Genomic DNA, 20,178 nt, shown 5'->3' on the forward strand with positions numbered 1-20,178 from the left:
GCTTTTTTTTAACTCTCTCTCACTCTGCTGCTGGCTCAGTGAGCGTGAGCAGCACTGTGCAAGTTAACGCCAGTAAGTCAGCACCATCTTCATAATAGATAAATACACATTCAGACAGAACAGAATTCAAAAATATATTATAAAAATAAATAAAAATTCATAATCATTTATTTATTTATTTTTCATGGAGCCCGAGGCTCGGCTCGCCCGACCAATTAGCATACCTTTGAGGCCCGGCTCGGCCCGAAAACGTCGGGTCGGGTCGGGCCGGGTCGGGTTCGGGTAGAATTTGAGAACTCTAGAACTTGTGACTAAATAATAAATACATTAGATCCTTTAGAACACAGTCATGTTCTTTTTTTCCATTTCCTGAAAAGTAACAGTTTTGGACATACAAGGTTTCCACCTGACAGCTACAATATCACCTTAATGATAATTAACGATGTGAGTTTGTACATCGGCTATTTTTAATGAAGATATTTGGTATAGAGGGGAAAAGTGGTCCAAGTACAGAGTTAACTCAAGTCTGTTTCACTAAGTATAGAAGGGTTTCATTGGTTAAGACTCCTTCAGTTTGTATTCTGCTATGGTGAAAACTTGATGTCAATCTGAAAACATGTTGGAGGCCATGAAGTAGAATTGATTTAATACTCACATCCAGCTAGTTCACGTTCACATTCATAATTCATGAAAAGAGAAAACACATGGTTGGAATGGTTAGAAAACTGATACTTCACACACATAAAGATTACTAATAATTAGCAAATTATTAAGGAACCTGAAATATGGAATGCAATAATAAAATGGGTTAAATTAATCGACTATCTCAATTATTTTACAAAGTAATAGCTTGCTTCATTAATCATAATGATTCAGCATTCTAATTACAACATTCTAATTTCATTTGTGAAGTGACTAAATGTCAGCTTAGAGATACAATTCTACCCTATAGTATATATTAAGAGTGAAACATTTTCATCAGCTATGACAGATTGGTTTATAGTAAAATGATCAGTTTCATAGTGGGAAAAAAAGTGTTCAGTACTTGAATCAATCTATTGTCTGATGTCAAGATTATTTGCTATTCATGTCAACTGTTTCTGCAGTCCATGCCATTTATTATTAACCAGCCTTGTGGGCATCAACTTGTCATATTTTTTATGTTTGCACGAAACGTTCACCTCCACACTACTCAGGAATCAAGTTTATCCTCCATAATAATCTTCTGATTCATTCAGTTTACCTTCCTCAGTATGCCATCATTTATATCTGGTATTAACATGCATTCTGTATCTGTATATGTTAACCCTTTAAGACCGGGAACGCATCCGTGTCATTTTAAGATTGTTTTGGCTATTCAAAAATAGCAGATATACAAGCTCATAGTGCGGCACCGAGTGCCGCGCTATGAGCTTGTAGATCTGCTATTTTTGAAAAACGTTTGAACATTTGTGAAAATCTTTGAATATGTATTTTTTTTCAAGCGAACATTTTTAACTCTGTTACAACTTCTGGGGGTCCCTGGAACAAAATATTTTGAGGTGGGGGTCCACGGGCAAATACATATCATTTTGGGTGGTCCTTGACATGAAAAAGTTGGGGAACCACTGATATTATAGCAAAATACGTTCAAAGATTTGAGATACAAATGTTTGCTTTAAAAACATATATATTCAAAGATTTGCACACATTTTCCAAAAAAATGCAGATCTACAAGCTCAAAGCGCAGCACTCGGTGCCGTAATATGAACTTGTATATCTGCTATTTTTGAATAGCCAAAGAAATCTGAAAGTGACACGGATGCGTTCCCGGTCTTAATGGGTTACGGGAGAAAACATGTTAGTGCAATATGTAAACACATAGGATGGATCGTGATGGGTTAAACATGATTACATAATTATATATACATATCGTTGCTGTCGGGCAGAAACCTTGTATCTCTGTATTTTAACTTTTATGTTTGTTTGTTATTTCGCAACTGAATGCCTTACTGCATCATACTACAATGTCACACAACAATTGCAAAAATAGCCGATCTACAAGCTCACAACGAGTCGCACCGTGGCGCGTTGTGAGCTTGCAGATCGGCTATTCTTGCTAGTTAAAAAAATTGTGAAAGTGGTTAAGTTTGAGGTTTTATAAATATTTGATGAAGAGTATTAACAATAGCTTGTGACTAAATAATAACTACATTAGATCCTTTAGAACACAGTCATGTTCTTTTTTTTCCATTTCCTGAAAAGTAACAGTTTTGGACATACAAGGTTTCCACCCGACAGCTACAATATCACCTTAATGATAATTAACGATGTGAGTTTGTACATCGGCTATTTTTAATGAAGATATTTGGTATAGAGGGGAAAAGTGGTCCAAGTACAGAGTTAACTCAGGTCTGTTTCACTAAGTATAGAGGGTTTCATTGGTTAAGACTCCTTCAGTTTGTATTCTGCTATGGTGAAAACTTGATGTCAATCTGAAAACATATTGGAGGCCATGAAGTAGAATTGATTTAATACTCACTGTAGTCTAGTTCACGTTCACATTCATCATTCATGAAAAGAGAAAACACATGGTTGGAATGGTTAGAAAACTGATACTTCACAAACAGAAAGATTACTAATAATTAGCAAATTGTTAAGGAACCTGAAATATGGAATGCAATAATAGAATGGGTTTAATTAATCGACTATCTCAATTATTTTACAAAGTAATATCTTGCTTCATTAATCATAATGATTCAGCATTCTAATTACAACATTCTAATTTCCTTTGTGAAGTGACTAAATGTCAGCTTAGAGATACAATTCTACACTATAGTATATATTAAGAGTGAAACATTTTCATCTGCTATGACAGATTGGTTTGTAGTAAAATGATCAGTTGGGGAAAAAAGTGTTCAGTACTTGAATCAATCTATTGTCTGATGTCAAGATTATTTGCTATTCATGTCAACTGTTTCTGCAGTCCATGCCATTTATTATTAACCAGCCTTGTGGGCACCAACTTGTCCTATTTTTTATGTTTGTACAAAACGTTCACCTCCACACTATTCAGGAATCAAGTTTATCCTCCAAAATAATCTTCTGATTCATTCATTTAATCTTCCTCAGTATGCCATCATTTATATCTGGTATTAACATGCATTCTGTATCTGTATATGTTAACCCTTTAAGACCAGGAACGCATCTGTGTCATTTTAAGATTTCTTTGGCTATTAAAAGATAGCAGATATACAAGCTCGGCACCGAGTGCTGCGGTATGAGCGCATGCAGCACTTGTGCAGGTGACCTGGGTTCAAATCTCAGGTAAGACATGAAAGTTACAGAGTGCAGCTTTAATGTATCCTTTAATATGATTGGATGACTTGTCATCAATGAAGTCATCATCAGGTGCACACATGCTTGTATCATAAGCATGTGTGCGCACGCGTGTGCATGCGCACACATGCACACGCGCATACGCACACATGTGTGTCGTCGTGGACACTGGATAGTAACCATAGACTGTAACCCATGAAAAGATATATTCTCCCCCTATCGGTTCACAACTCGGAGGGCGCTGATTCGACTAGCAGACCTTCGGCCGGTCGGCGCGGGCACTCGCGCCTGGAGGCCCGAGGGCACGCCTCCTCGGCCTCAAGCTCTGCTGAGTCGGCGCATCTCAGTCATGGACAATAACTATTATCACGTGTGCGTGTGAACGCGTGTTCAGCGTTCCCCTAGCATAGCTTCCTGCCTGGTTGCTATGTGGGGGGGAATAACAAAAGCCAGGTCGGCCTCGCATCAAAGCCCCGCCTCCTCCTCCTCCTCCTCCTGGCGCCGCCTTGTATCAAAGCCCCGCTTCGCGTCTCCTCCTCCTCCTCGCGCCGCCTCGCATCAAAGCCCCGCCTCGCGCCTCCTCCTCCTCCTCGCGAGCCTCGCGTAAAAAACCCTGTTTCGAAAAGCCCCGCCTCGCGCCGAAGCCCCGCGCCTACAAGAGAGCGCTCCACTTTCAATTTCCCTGGAATGCCAATTTCCCTGTGACATATATACATATCGTTGCTGTCAGGCAGAAACCTTGTATCTCCGTATTTGAACTATTCTATTTGTTTGTTATTTCGTAACTGAATGCCTTACTGCATCATGCTTCAATGTCACACAACAATTGCAAATATAGCCGATCTACAAGCTCACAACGTGTCGCACCGTGACACGTTGTGAGCTTGCAGATCAGCTATTCTTGCAAATTAAAAAAAAATTAAAAGTGGTTAAGTTTGGGGTTACATAAATATTTGATGAAGAGTATTAACAATAGCTTGTGACTAAATAATAACTACATTAGATCCTTTAGAACACAGTCATGTTCTTTTTTTTTCATTTCCTGAAAAGTAACAGTTTTGGACATACAAGGTTTCCACCTGACAGCTACAATATCACCTTAATGATAATTAACGATGTGAGTTTGTACATCGGCTATTTTTAATGAAGATATTTGGTATAGAGGGGAAAAGTGCTCCAAGTACAGAGTTAACTCAGGTCTGTTTCACTAAGTATAGAGGGTTTCATTGGTTAAGACTCCTATGTTTGTATTCTGCTATGGTGAAAACATGTTGGAGGCCATGAAGTAGAATTGATTTAATACTCACCAAACACTAGTTCACGTTCACATGAAAAGAGAAAACACATGGTTGGAATGGTTAGAAAACTGATACTTCACAAACAGAAAGATTATTAATAATTAGCAAATTGTTAAGGAACCTGAAATATGGAATGCGATAGAATTGGTTAAATTAATCGACTATCTCAATTATTTTACAAAGTAATAACTTGCTTCATTAATCATAATGATTCAGCATTCTAATTACAACATTCTAATTTCTTTTGTGAAGTGACTAAATGTCAGCTTAGAGTTACAATTCTACATTATAGTATATATTAAGAGTGAAACATTTTCATCTGCTATGACAGATTGGTTTATAGTAAAATGATCAGTTTCATAGTAAAAATAAAGTGTTCATTACTTGAATCAATCTATTGTCTGATGTCAATATTATTTGCTATTCACGTCAACTGTTTCTGCAGTCCATGCCATTAATTATTAACCAGCCTTGTGGGCATCAACTTGTCATATTTTTAATGTTTGCACAAAACGTTCACTTCCACACTACTCAGGAATCAAGTTTATCCTCCATAATAATCTTCTGATTCATTCATTTAACCTTCCTCAGTATGCCATCATTTATATCTGGTATTAACATGCATTCTGTATCTGTATATGTTAACCCTTTAAGACCGGGAACGCATCTCTGTCATTTTAAGATTGTTTTGGCTATTCAAAAATAGCAGATCTACAAGCTCATAGCGCGGCACCGAGTGCCGCGCTATGAGCTTGTAGATCTGCTATTTTTGAAAAACGTTTGAACATTTGTGCAAATCTTTGAATATGTATTTTTTTTAAGCGAACATTTTTAACTCTGTCACAACTTCTGGGGGTCCCTGGAACAAAATATTTTGAGGTGGGGGTCCACGGCCAAATACATATCATTTTGGGTGGTCCTTGACATGAAAAAGTTGGGGAACCACTTATATTATAGCAACATACGTTCAAAGATTTGAGATAAAAATGTTTGCTTTAAAAACATATATATTCAAAGATTTGCACACATTTTCCCAAAAAATGGCAGATCTACAAGCTCAAAGCGCAGCACTCGGTGCCGTGCTATGAACTTGTATATCTGCTATTTTTGAATAGCCAAAGAAATCTGAAAGTGACACGGATGCGTTCCCGGTCTTAATGGGTTACGGGAGAAAACATGTTAGTGCAATATGTAAACACATAGGATGGATCGTGATGGGTTAAACATGATTACATAATTATATATACATATCGTTGCTGTCGGGCAGAAACCTTGTATCTCCGTAATTTAACTTTTATGTTTGTTTGTTATTTCGCAACTGAATGCCTTACTGCATCATACTACAATGTCACACAACAATTGCAAAAATAGCCGATCTACAAGCTCACGAGTCGCACCGTGGCGCGTTGTGAGCTTGCAGATCGGCTATTCTTGCTAGTTAAAAAAATTGTGAAAGTGGTTAAGTTTGGGGTTTTATAAATATTTGATGAAGAGTATTAACAATAGCTTGTGACTAAATAATAACTACATTAGATCCTTTAGAACACAGTCATGTTCTTTTTTTTCCATTTCCTGAAAAGTAACAGTTTTGGACATACAAGGTTTCCACCTGACATCTACAATATCATGGTTAATGATAATTAACGATGTGAGTTTGTACATCTGCTTTTTTTTATGAAGATATTTGGTATAGAGGGGAAAAGTGGTCCAAGTACAGAGTTAACTCAGGTCTGTTTCACTAAGTATAGAGGGTTTCATTGGTTAAGACTCCTTCAGTTTGTATTCTGCTATGGTGAAAACTTGATGTCAATCTGAAAACATATTGGAGGACATGAAGTAGAATTGCTTTAATACTCACTTCCATCTAGTTCACGTTCACATTCATCATTCATGTAAAGAAAAAACACATGGTTGCAATGGTTAGAAAACTGATATTTCACAAACAGAAAGATTACTAATAATTAACACATTGTTAAAGGAGCATTTCACCCCTGGAAGAAACTGCAATCACTCAATGGTAATAGTATTTGTAGTAGATAACAGTAGCGCAATTTAAAATTTGCAACCTATGGCCAGAAAAATTATGAAATCTGTGAGTTTGACTAGGGTTTGACTGGACTGCTGCATTACTACAATGACCATAATGCTTTGGTGCACTGCACCTCCTTGTGGCAGGGGAGGTCGCATGTGGGTGTGATCTCCAACAATAACATCCAAACAGCATGCCAGTGTTGCCATGTCTGCTTATTATAAGCGGCTTCTTTCTAAAATGTAGTTGATATTTGGGCTTGTTTCCAAATGTTTTGATTGTTGTTGAAACCAGTGGTTCTCAAACATGTTCATGTATTTTTCCACAGACCCCCATCTGAAATTATAATTTGTGGCAGGGAGCCCCTAACAAATATGTGTCAAAAATATTCCACATTTTGAAAAGCAAATAAAAATATTTTGCAAAAAAAATAAAAAAGAATCCACATTTTGGACTTTTTCCCCCTCAAGATTTTTTTGTAAATAGCAGATCTACAAGCTCACAATGGGTTGCGAAGCGTTGTGAGCTTGTAGATCAGCAATTTTCAAATATCCCATGTCTAGGTAAAGTGCTCTTGGCATAGTTATTTTTCTTTTGGGCTTGTTTTCATAGACCTGGCTGCTTATTTCTCTCACAATATCTGGCAACACTGGCTGTCCTAGCACACGTTCATCTAGTTACATATATGTCCAAGGATTCGTTAGTGATGTCATATCACTGACAAATCCTCAGTACCTTTATGCAGTTTCACTTCCGTGTCGCATAGTATTGACATCACTGTCACATCCTTGGTATTATGATCCTAGCCTTGCGTGACGGTGTTTGTTTACCAGCGCTGCCACTCCACGCTGTATTTTTTTTTTCAAGCTTGCGCTTATGAAACACTACACAGGATTATTATTTCATGTCAACATTCAAGTACAACTATCAGAAGATAACTCAGGTAAAGTAATGCCTCACTCTGCAAGGGGGGTTGCCCGCTGGCCACAGCTAATGGGAGTGGCCGAGTGGCGAAAGAAGGTTGAACAAAGTGTTACGGGGGCTGTCGTTTGGAGCTGGTCTGACTGAGACGCGTCAAGACAACATGTAGTGCGGAAAGGAATGAGACATATCTCTCATGACGCAAATAACGTCACGAAGAATGCGAAGATTACTAGATATCTAAAAACACAGATTATTCACAAAAAAAAAACCAGGATCTTGTTTCTTGACTCCTAAACTTCATTAAAAGACCGAAAACTTCTTCCAGGGGTGAAATGCTCCTTTAAGGAACCTGAAATATGGAATACAATAATAGAATGGGTTAAATTAATCTACTATCTCAATTATTTTACAAATAGCTTGCTTCATTAATCATAATGATTCAGCATTCTAATTACAACATTCTAATTTCATTTATGAAGTGACTAAATGTCAGCTTAGAAATACAATTCTACACTATAGTATATATTAAGAGTGAAACATTTTCATCTGCTATGACAGATTGGTTTATAGTAAAATGATCAGTTTAATAGTAAAAAGAAAGTGTTGAGTACTTGAATCAATCTATTGTCTGATGTCAAGATTATTTGCTATTCACGTCAACTGTTTCTGCAGTCCATGCCATTTATTATTAACCAGCCTTGTGGACACCAACTTGTCATATTTTTAATGTTTGCACAAAACGTTCACCTCCACACTACTCAGGAATCAAGTTTATCCTCCATAATAATCTTCTGATTCATTCATTTAATCTTCCTCAGTATGCCATCATTTATATCTGGTATTAACATGCATTCTGTATCTGTATATGTTAACCCTTTAAGACCGGGAACGCATCCGTGTCATTTTAAGATTTCTTTGGCTATTCAAAAATAGCAGATATAAAAGCTCATAGCGCGGCACCGAGTCCCGGGCTATGAGCTTGTAGATCTGCTATTTTTGAAAAATCTTGAATATGTTATTTTTTTAAGCGAACATTTTTAACTCTGTTACAACTTCTGGGGGTCCCTGGAACAAAATATTTTGAGGTGGGGGTCCACGGCCAAATACATATAATTTTGGGGGTCCTTGACATGAAAAAGTTTGGTTAACACTGATATTTTAGCAACATACGTTCAAAGATTTGGGATAATAATGTTCGCTTTAAAAAACATATATTCAAAGATTTGCACACATTTTCACAAAAAAACAACACATATATATATATATATATATATATATATATATATATATATATATATATATATATATATATATATATATATATATAAATTGCTGATCTACAAGCTCATAGCGCGGCACTCGGTGCCGCGCTATGAGCTTGTATATCTGCACATTTTTAACAGCCAAAGAAATCTGAAAGTGACACAAATGCGTTCCCGGTCTTAAAGGGTTAAGGGAGAGCACATGTTAGTGTAATATGTAAACACATAGGATGGATTGTGATGATTGGAATGTAATCACATGTCGGACCACATCAGAAACTGCTCTGACACACAGAGTGATGTGAGTGGGACGTAATGAGTCCAAGAAAATATGTGTTCTTGTTCCTGAGGTTGTGTGTATGCATTTGTCTTTAACACTTTATTTATAGTTTGTGGCTACAATAATTAGAATATGTTTTATTTGATGATCATTTGTGAGCCTAACTACCATTTAACTGGGTCTGGAAGATCCTATAGCACAGTGTCATACAAACATACATGAGAGATTAACATGATCACATTATTGTAGGATACATGGTTACATTCTGAGCTGAATCTATGTTCTGCCATGTAGACCTGTAAGCTACACTATGTAACTTTATTGGTGAATAAATGTTATTTTAACCAATCTGTATGGTAGAGTATGTTAATACAATTTAACTGGTGGTTATAAACACAATGGTGGTGGTTGTATTTGGTCTCCCTGCTCTTCTGTTGAGAAATGGTAAGGTCTGATCTACTGGTAGACAAGTGGTACTGCATGAAGGTCAAAATTCTATTTCTCTCCTGTGTAAGAAGACATGCTCTATTAGCTCTGTGGTAAAAATGTCAGCACTTGTGCAGGTGACCTGGGTTTGAATCTCGGGTAAAACATGAAAGTTACAGAGTGCAGCTTTAATGTATCCTTTAATATGATTGGATGACTTGTCATCAATGAAGTCATCATCAGGTGTGAACTGGAGCCAAATCACGCTGTGATCATTATGTTTATGATCAAAATGCCTCAAATCAAATCAGAAAGACCAATAAGCTATCAGAAAGTGACTATATGGAAAATAATGTAGACTTAGATTACAGTAAACACTTATAGCCATTATATGAAAGCACAGTGTAATTTATACATGGAGAGATAAACATGGTTACATAATTATATATACATATCGTTACTGTCGGGCAGAAACCTTGTATCTCTGTATTTTAACTTGTATGTTTGTTTGTTATTTAGTAACTGAATTCCTTACTGCATCATATTACAATGTCACACAACAATTGCAAATATAGCCGATCTACAAGCTCACAATGTGTCGCACAGTGACACGTTGTGAGCTTGCAGATCAGCTATTCTTGCAAAAAAAATAAAAAATTGAAAGTGGTTAAGTTTGGGGTTTTATAAATATTTGATGAAGAGTATTAACAATATCTTGTATCTTGGTGACTAAATAATAACTACATTAGATCCTTTAGAACACAGTCATGTTCTTTTTTTTCCATTTCCTGTAAAGTAACAGTTTTGGACATACAAGGTTTCCACCTGACATCTACAATATCACGGTTAATGATAATAATTAACGATGTGAGTTTGTACATCGGCTATTTTTAATGAAGATATTTGGTATAGAGGGGAAAAGTGGTCCAAGTACAGAGTTAACTCAGGTCTGTTTCACTAAGTATAGAGGGTTTCATTGGTTAAGACTCCTTCAGTTTGTATTCTGCTATGGTGAAAACTTGATGTCAATCTGAAAACATATTGGAGTACATGAAGTAGAATTGATTTAATACTCACTGGGATCTAGTTCACGTTCACATTCATCATTCATGAAAAGAGAAAACACATGGATGGAATGGTTAGAAAACTGATACTTCACAAACAGAAAGATTACTAATCATTAGCAAATTGTTAAGGAACCTGAAATATGGACTGCAATAATAGAATGGGTTAAATTACTCGACCATCTCAATTATTTTACAAAGTAATAGCTTGCTTCATTAATCATAATTATTCGGCATTCTAATTACAACAATCTAATTTCATTTGTGAAGTGACTAAATGTCAGCTTAGAGATACAATTCTACACTATAGTATATATTAAGAGTGAAACATTTTCATCTGCTACGACAGATTGGCTTATAGTAAAATGATCAGTTTCATAGTAAAAAAAGAAGTGTTCAGTACTTGAATTAATCTATTGTCTGATTTCAAGATTATTTGCTATTCATGTCAACTGTTTCTGCAGTCCATGCCATTTATTATTAACCAGCCTTGTGGGCATCAACTTGTCATATTTTTTTATGTTTGCACAAAACGTTCACCTCCACACTACTCAGGAATCAAGTTTATCCTCCATAATAATCTTCTGATTCATTCATTTAACCTTCCTCAGTATGCCATCATTTATATCTGGTATTAACATGCATTCTGTATCTGTATATGTTAACCCTTTAAGACCGGGAACGCATCTCTGTCATTTTAAGATTGTTTTGGCTATTCAAAAATAGCAGATCTACAAGCTCATAGTGCGGCACCGAGTGCCGCGCTATGAGCTTGTAGATCTGCTATTTTTGAAAAACGTTTGAACATTTGTGCAAATCTTTGAATATGTATTTTTTTTAAGCGAACATTTTTAACTCTGTTACAACTTCTGGGGGTCCCTGGAACAAAATATTTTGAGGTGGGGGTCCACGGCCAAATACATATCATTTTGGGTGGTCCTTGACATGAAAAAGTTGGGGAACCACTGATATTATAGCAAAATACGTTCAAAGATTTGAGATTAAAAAAATTTGCTTTAAAAACATATATATTCAAAGATTTGCACACATTTTCCAAAAAAATGGCAGATCTACAAGCTCAAAGCGCAGCACTCGGTGCCGTGCTATGAACTTGTATATCTGCTATTTTTGAATAGCCAAAGAAATCTGAAAGTCACACAGATGCGTTCCCGGTCTTAATGGGTTACGGGAGAAAACATGTTAGTGCAATATGTAAACACATAGGATGGATCGTGATGGGTTAAACATGATTACATCATTATATATACATATCGTTGCTGTCGGGCAGAAACCTTGTATCTCCGTATTTTAACTTTTATGTTTGTTTGTTATTTCGCAACTGAATGTCTTACTGCATCATACTACAATGTCACACAACAATTGCAAAAATAGCCGATCTACAAGCTCACAACGAGTCGCACCGTGGCGCGTTGTGAGCTTGCAGATCTGCTATTCTTGCTAGTTTAAAGAATTGTGAAAGTGGTTAAGTTTGGGGTTTTGTAAATATTTGATGAAGAGTATTAACAATAGCTTGTGACTAAATAATAACTACATTAGATCCTTTAGAACACAGTCATGTTCCTTTTTTTCCATTTCCTGAAAAGTAACAGTTTTGGACATACACGGTTTCCACCTGACATCTACAATATCACGGTTAATAATAATTAACGATGTGAGTTTGTACATCGCCTATTTTTAAAGAAGATATTTGGTATAGAGGGGAAAAGTGGTCCAAGTACAGAGTTAACTCAGGTCTGTTTCACTAAGTATAGAGGGTTTCATTGCTTAAGACTCCTTCAGTTTGTATTCTGCTATGGTGAAAACTTGATGTCAATCTGAAAACATATTGGAGGCCATGAAGTAGAATTGATTTAATACTCACATTTGTCTAGTTCACGTTCACATTCATCATTCATGAAAAGAGAAAACACATGGTTGGAATGGTTAGAAAACTGATACTTCACAAACATAAAGATTACTAATAATTAGCAAATTGTTAAGGAACCTGAAATATGGAATGCAATAATAGAATGGGTTAAATTAATCGACGATTTCAATTATTTTACAAAGTAATATCTTGCTTCATTAATCATAATGATTCAGCATTCTAATTACAACATTCTAATTTCATTTGTGAAGTGACTAAATGTCAGCTTAGAGATACAATTCTACACTATAGTATATATTAAGAGTGAAACATTTTCATCTGCTATGACAGATTGGTTTATAGTAAAATGATCAGTTTCATAGTAAAAATAAAGTGTTCATTACTTGAATCAATCTATTGTCTAATGTCAATATTATTTGCTATTCACGTCAACTGTTTCTGCAGTCCATGCAATTTATTATTAACCAGCCTTGTGGACACCAACTTGTCATATTTTTAATGTTTGCACAAAACGTTCACCTCCACACTACTCAGGAATCAAGTTTATCCTCCATAATAATCTTCTGATTCATTCATTTAATCTTCCTCAGTATGACATCATTTATATCTGGTATTAACATGCATTCTGTATCTGTATATGTTAACCCTTTAAGACCGGGAACGCATCTCTGTCATTTTAAGATTGTTTTGGCTATTCAAAAATAGCAGATATACAAGCTCATAGTGCGGCACCGAGTGCCGCGCTATGAGCTTGTAGATCTGCTATTTTTGAAAAACGTTTGAACATTTGTGCAAATCTTTGAATATGTATTTTTTTTAAGCAAACATTTTTAACTCTGTTACAAGTTCTGGGGGTCCCTGGAACAAAATATTTTGAGGTGGGGGTCCACGGCCAAATGCATATCATTTTGGGTGGTCCTTGACATGAAAAAGTTGGGGAACCACTGATATTATAGCAACATACGTTCAAAGATTTGAGATAAAAATGTTTGCTTTAAAAACATATATATTCAAAGATTTGCACACATTTTCCAAAAAAATGGCAGATCTACTGTACAAGCTCAAAGCGCAGCACTCGGTGCCGTGCTATGAACTTGTATATCTGCTATTTTTGAATAGCCAAAGAAATCTGAAAGTGACACGGATGCGTTCCCGGTCTTAATGGGTTACGGGAGAAAACATGTTAGTGCAATATGTAAACACATAGGATGGATCGTGATGGGTTAAACATGATTACATCATAATTATATACATATCGTTGCTGTCGGGCAGAAACCTTGTATCTCCGTATTTTAACTTTTATGTTTGTTTGTTATTTCGCAACTGAATGCCTTACTGCATCATACTACAATGTCACACAACAATTGCAAAAATAGCCGATCTACAAGCTCACAACGAGTCGCACCGTGGCGCGTTGTGAGCTTGCAGATCGGCTATTCTTGCTAGTTTAAAAAATTGTGAAAGTGGTTAAGTTTGGGGTTTTATAAATATCTGATGAAGAGTATTAACAATAGCTTGTGACTAAATAATAACTAGATCCTTTAGAACACAGTCATGTTCCTTTTTTTCCATTTCCTGAAAAGTAACAGTTTTGGACATACACGGTTTCCACCTGACATCTACAATATCACGGTTAATAATAATTAACGATGTGAGTTTGTACATCGCCTATTTTTAAAGAAGATATTTGGTATAGAGGGGAAAAGTGGTCCAAGTACAGAGTTAACTCAGGTCTGTTTCACTAAGTATAGAGGGTTTCATTGCTTAAGACTCCTTCAGTTTGTATTCTGCTATGGTGAAAACTTGATGTCAATCTGAAAACATATTGGAGGCCATGAAGTAGAATTGATTTAATACTCACATTTGTCTAGTTCACGTTCACATTCATCATTCATGAAAAGAGAAAACACATGGTTGGAATGGTTAGAAAACTGATACTTCACAAACATAAAGATTACTAATAATTAGCAAATTGTTAAGGAACCTGAAATATGGAATGCAATAATAGAATGGGTTAAATTAATCGACGATTTCAATTATTTTACAAAGTAATATCTTGCTTCATTAATCATAATGATTCAGCATTCTAATTACAACATTCTAATTTCATTTGTGAAGTGACTAAATGTCAGCTTAGAGATACAATTCTACACTATAGTATATATTAAGAGTGAAACATTTTCATCTGCTATGACAGATTGGTTTATAGTAAAATGATCAGTTTCATAGTAAAAATAAAGTGTTCATTACTTGAATCAATCTATTGTCTAATGTCAATATTATTTGCTATTCACGTCAACTGTTTCTGCAGTCCATGCAATTTATTATTAACCAGCCTTGTGGGCACCAACTTGTCATATTTTTAATGTTTGCACAAAACGTTCACCTCCACACTACTCAGGAATCAAGTTTATCCTCCATAATAATCTTCTGATTCATTCATTTAATCTTCCTCAGTATGACATCATTTATATCTGGTATTAACATGCATTCTGTATCTGTATATGTTAACCCTTTAAGACCGGGAACGCATCTCTGTCATTTTAAGATTGTTTTGGCTATTCAAAAATAGCAGATATACAAGCTCATAGTGCGGCACCGAGTGCCGCGCTATGAGCTTGTAGATCTGCTATTTTTGAAAAACGTTTGAACATTTGTGCAAATCTTTGAATATGTATTTTTTTTAAGCAAACATTTTTAACTCTGTTACAAGTTCTGGGGGTCCCTGGAACAAAATATTTTGAGGTGGGGGTCCACGGCCAAATGCATATCATTTTGGGTGGTCCTTGACATGAAAAAGTTGGGGAACCACTGATATTATAGCAACATACGTTCAAAGATTTGAGATAAAAATGTTTGCTTTAAAAACATATATATTCAAAGATTTGCACACATTTTCCAAAAAAATGGCAGATCTACAAGCTCAAAGCGCAGCACTCGGTGCCGTGCTATGAACTTGTATAACTGCTATTTTTGAATAGCCAAAGAAATCTGAAAGTGACACGGATGCGTTCCCGGTCTTAATGGGTTACGGGAGAAAACATGTTAGTGCAATATATAAACACATAGGATGGATCGTGATGGGTTAAACATGATTACATAATTATATATACATATCGTTGCTGTCGGGCAGAAACCTTGTATCTCCGTATTTTAACTTTTATGTTTGTTTGTTATTTCGCAACTGAATGCCTTACTGCATCATACTACAATGTCACACAACAATTGCAAAAATAGCCGATCTACAAGCTCACAACCCGTCGCACAGTGACGCGTTGTGAGCTTGTAGAGCGGCTATTCTTGCTAGTTTAAAACATTTGGAAAGTGTCTATGTTTGGGGTTTTATAAATATTTGATGAATAGTATTAACAATAGCTTGTGACTAAATAATAACTACATTAGATCCTTTAAAACACAGTCATGTTCTTTTTTTTTTTTCATTTCCTGAAAAGTAACAGTTTTGGACATACAAGGTTTCCACCTGACAGCTACAATATCACGGTTAATGATAATACACAGTGACAGTAGGTCACTTACATATTAATCCCACAGCAATCTCCTCCTGCTGTTCTCCATGTTTGACCTGACAGATGTAAACTCCATGATCTGTCTCTCTGTAGTCTCTCAGTGTCAGAGACACATCGCCTTTCTGCAGCTCCTGGATGTTCAGGGTCAGTCTGCCCTCGTAGCCCCTCCCCTCTATCACCTGACCATTCTTATAAAGGTAAATACACTCTGACTCCTTAAACCACCTGATTGTCATGGAAGACGCGCTGGTCTCAGGAGAGAGGTGACAGGGGAGGGTGGCATTATGACCTTTATCACCCCAAGCATAGCCTTTAGTGACGAGTTTAAAGTCACCTGGAGTGAAGAAAAGACAGTTAGTGAAGAAAGAATTACTGTTCATTTAAACGTAACCATAATTAAGAAGACATGCAGTGATGTAACCAACACTTTACAATGACTCCTCCCAACACACACACACACACACACACACACACACACACACACACACACACACACACACACACACACACACACACACACACACACACACACACACACACACACACACACACTAAAGTCAAAGCAGCTCTCTTTGCTTTTTCAAAAATAGCAAACAGATCTACAAGTTCACGTTGTGAGCTTGTAGATCAGCAATGTTTTGCTACCTTTGTGTGACACTGTAGTATGATGAAGTAGGTCATTGATTTATGAAAAAACATAAAAAGTTTAAGTATAGAGATACAAGGTTTGTGACTCAACAGGGAGGATATATTAGTGGACGTTAGGGTGTTCATTTAATCCATTTGCCTAATGAAGACCTACATGGTCAAAACGTTGCCCTTATAATACACTTGTTATGGGAGCTTTAACCCATTAAGACCGGGAAAGCATCTGTCATTTTACATTTTAACCACTTTAACCATTATCTTATACTGTACTTTGGCTATTCAAAAATAGCAGATCTACAAGCTTTTGAGCTATGAGCTTGTAGATCTGCTATTTCTTAGAAAAATCATGCACATTTGTGCAAATCTTTGAATATATATTTTTTAAAGCGACAATTTGTAACTCAAATCTTTGCTTCTGAGGATTTTACAAATGTCTTCTAAATCTTAACAGTTTTTTTTTTAAACGTATGTTGCTCTAATCAGTGGTTCTAAAACCTTTTCATGTCAAGGACCCCCAAAATGACATGTATTTGGCCGCGGACCCCCATCTCAAAATATGTTCTTCCAGGGAAGCAAAGATTTTAGTTAAAATGTTCGCTTTAAAAATAATATATATTCAAAGATTTGCACCAATTTTCACGATGTTTCAAAAATAGCAGATCTACAAGCTCATAGCGCGGCACCGAGTGCCGCGCTATGAGCTTGTATATCTGCATATTTTTTGAATAGCCAAAGTATAAAATATGGATAAAGTGGTTACACAGATGCGTTCTCGGTCTTAATGGGTTAACTCAGTGTTTTCTTATTTATTATATTTGACCTCTCTTTGATTTGTGCCTTTTTATCTGACACCTGGCCTAAATACAGGCACAAGCCTCAAAGCTGGCACAAGCAGACTGAAGAACATTTTCCTCCCCCAGGCTATAAGACTGATAAATAAGAAACAACAATGAACATCTTCTGTGGTATTACGGCCTTTTATGCTGTTTGTTTTTAACTGTTTTTAACTGTTTTTAACCTGCTACTATGAATAACATCCTGTCACATACAGGGAATGGTTTGGAAAACAAAAGTGGATATATTTTACACATTTTCTGCCAAAACTTTCAAAGGGATTTAATACTATATGACATGACCTCCAATTACAGCAATTCATTATTGGCTGAGAGTACACATAGAGGATGAAAATGTTGAGCACACACACACACACACACACACACACACACACACACACACACACACACACACACACACACACACACACACACACACACACACACACACACACACACACACACACACACACACACACACACACACACACACACACACACACACACAAACCCAAAGCATCTTTTTCATACAACAATATACAGTCATTGTGTTTATTTGTCTAATTGCCAAGCAGCATCTTAACCCATTAAGACCAGGAAGGGAAACGCACCTGTGTCATTTTAAGATTTATTTGGCTATTAAAAAATTTGCAGATCTACAAGCTCATAGTGCGGCACTCTGTGCCACGCTTTGATTTTGTAGATCTGCTATTGTTTTGAAAAAAATCGTGAAAGTTTCAATATATATATACACACACAGACACATTTTTAACTTCTGGACGGCCCCTGGAACCAAATATTTTCAGATGGGGGTCAGAGGCCAAATACATAATTTTGGGAAGTCCTTGAAATGAAAAAAGTTTAAGAACCACTGATATTATAGCAACATACGTTTTTGTTTATTTTTAAACTGTTAAGATTTGGAAGACATTTTGTAAAATCCCCAAAAGCAAAGATTTGAGTTACAAATGTTAGCTTTAAAAAATACATATTCAAAGACCCACGATTTTCCAAAAATGTAATGACACAGATTATGTCCCGGTCATCTTAATCCACTGACCAATAACAGCGTGCTCACGTGAAGCCCCACCCCTTGTCCTGAATCTCACCTGATCACCCAAGAGGAAGTAACACTGTTTTAGTAGTTTAGTAGTAAGCAGTGGTGCAACTAAGTACATTTACTCAAGTACTGTACTTAAGTACAATTTTGAGGTACTTTTACTTTACTGGAGTATTTCCAATTGTCTATACTTTTACTTCTACTCCACTACATCACAGAGGGAAATATTGTACTTTTACTCTACAAAAAATATTTGACAGCTTTAGTTAGTTACTTTGTATATGTACATTATTACATTATAAAACACACATCAACAACTTTAGCCCTATTTTATACCTTGGCTATTTTCAAACATTTTAGCACTTTTACTTTTGGTACTTTAAGTACATTTTGATACCAATACTTTTGAACTTTTACTCAAGTAAATTCTGAATCCCGGACTTGAGACTTGAGTACATTTGAGTACTTTTTCCATCACTGGTAGTAAGTACAGTAGCTAGTTTTGTTACCATCAGACACTACACTACAGAAAGTATTAATACTCAGCACTAAAGTCTCACTCGTAAATGAAATAGAGGAGAAAAAGAGGATTACGTCAACTTCAACCTAGATGACGTCTTGTGGAAAAAAGACATTCTTGTATAAATATATCTTTTCAATGTTTTGAGGTGTTTTTTGTTGTTGTTGTTTTTTCTTCTTTACTGTCAGTGTTGAAAGCAAAGATTTAGTGAAGTAAATGTAATCAAAGCTCTGGCTGCATGGTCTGTCTGTGAATGATAATGTTTATATATTACTGCTTGAAATGTGAACCACATATCTCCCTCCTCATATCAGGTGATATCATCAATCAGGAAATAAAAAAAACTGTGTTGTGACCTACCATTACCTCTGGCCTCTGCCATGTCTCCTGTGTAGAAGAAAAATAGCCAAATTACCACACCTAACATTCATCACATTTATCTGTAAATAGTTTGTGAGCTGCAGTCTTCTTCATGAGAATTGAGATTACTTTTGTTGCAATTGGTCACAAGTAACCAACAGTTTGTACCGTCTCGTCTGTTTCCTGCTCACAAACCCTGAAACCTACAGTGGTTCTGTGGCCAGATATCTTCATTATTAAAGGTTGAAAAATGTTAAGAGAATCTCTTACCTTTCACTGCTTGGCATACGCTTTAGACTTGAAAAACTAAAAAATACAAATCCTCACACATTACTGACTCCTATACAACTAACCAGCGTGAACACAAGTGAAAGTATTAATGTCAGTTCCTCACTGACACTGGCCGCCGGGAGGGGCGGGACAATTCCCGGTGGCCTGCCGTCTGATTGCCCTCCCTGGCCTGTCTGTCAGGCCAGGCAGGCAGGCTCCAGGCAGCGCTTAACCTCACGTCACCAGACGTGTGACTAATTTACGGTTATACATTCAAAACAATCCCGGATTGGGCCCTTAACCATTTATGCTCTCGAACTGAGAAAAAGGAACTGAAATCTCAGCCATATGTATTTGTGTACGATACAAGGAAGTGGATAGAGCACTCTCATCATTATTCTACTGTAAGTATTTGTCTCATTGGCAAGAACTGCACGTGATGGTGAAGAAAGAGAACTTACGGACAAACCA

The sequence above is a fragment of the Gymnoscopelus braueri genome, assembly GCF_963280865.1.
Source record: "Gymnoscopelus braueri genome assembly, chromosome: 11".
NCBI lineage: Eukaryota > Metazoa > Chordata > Actinopteri > Myctophiformes > Myctophidae > Gymnoscopelus > Gymnoscopelus braueri.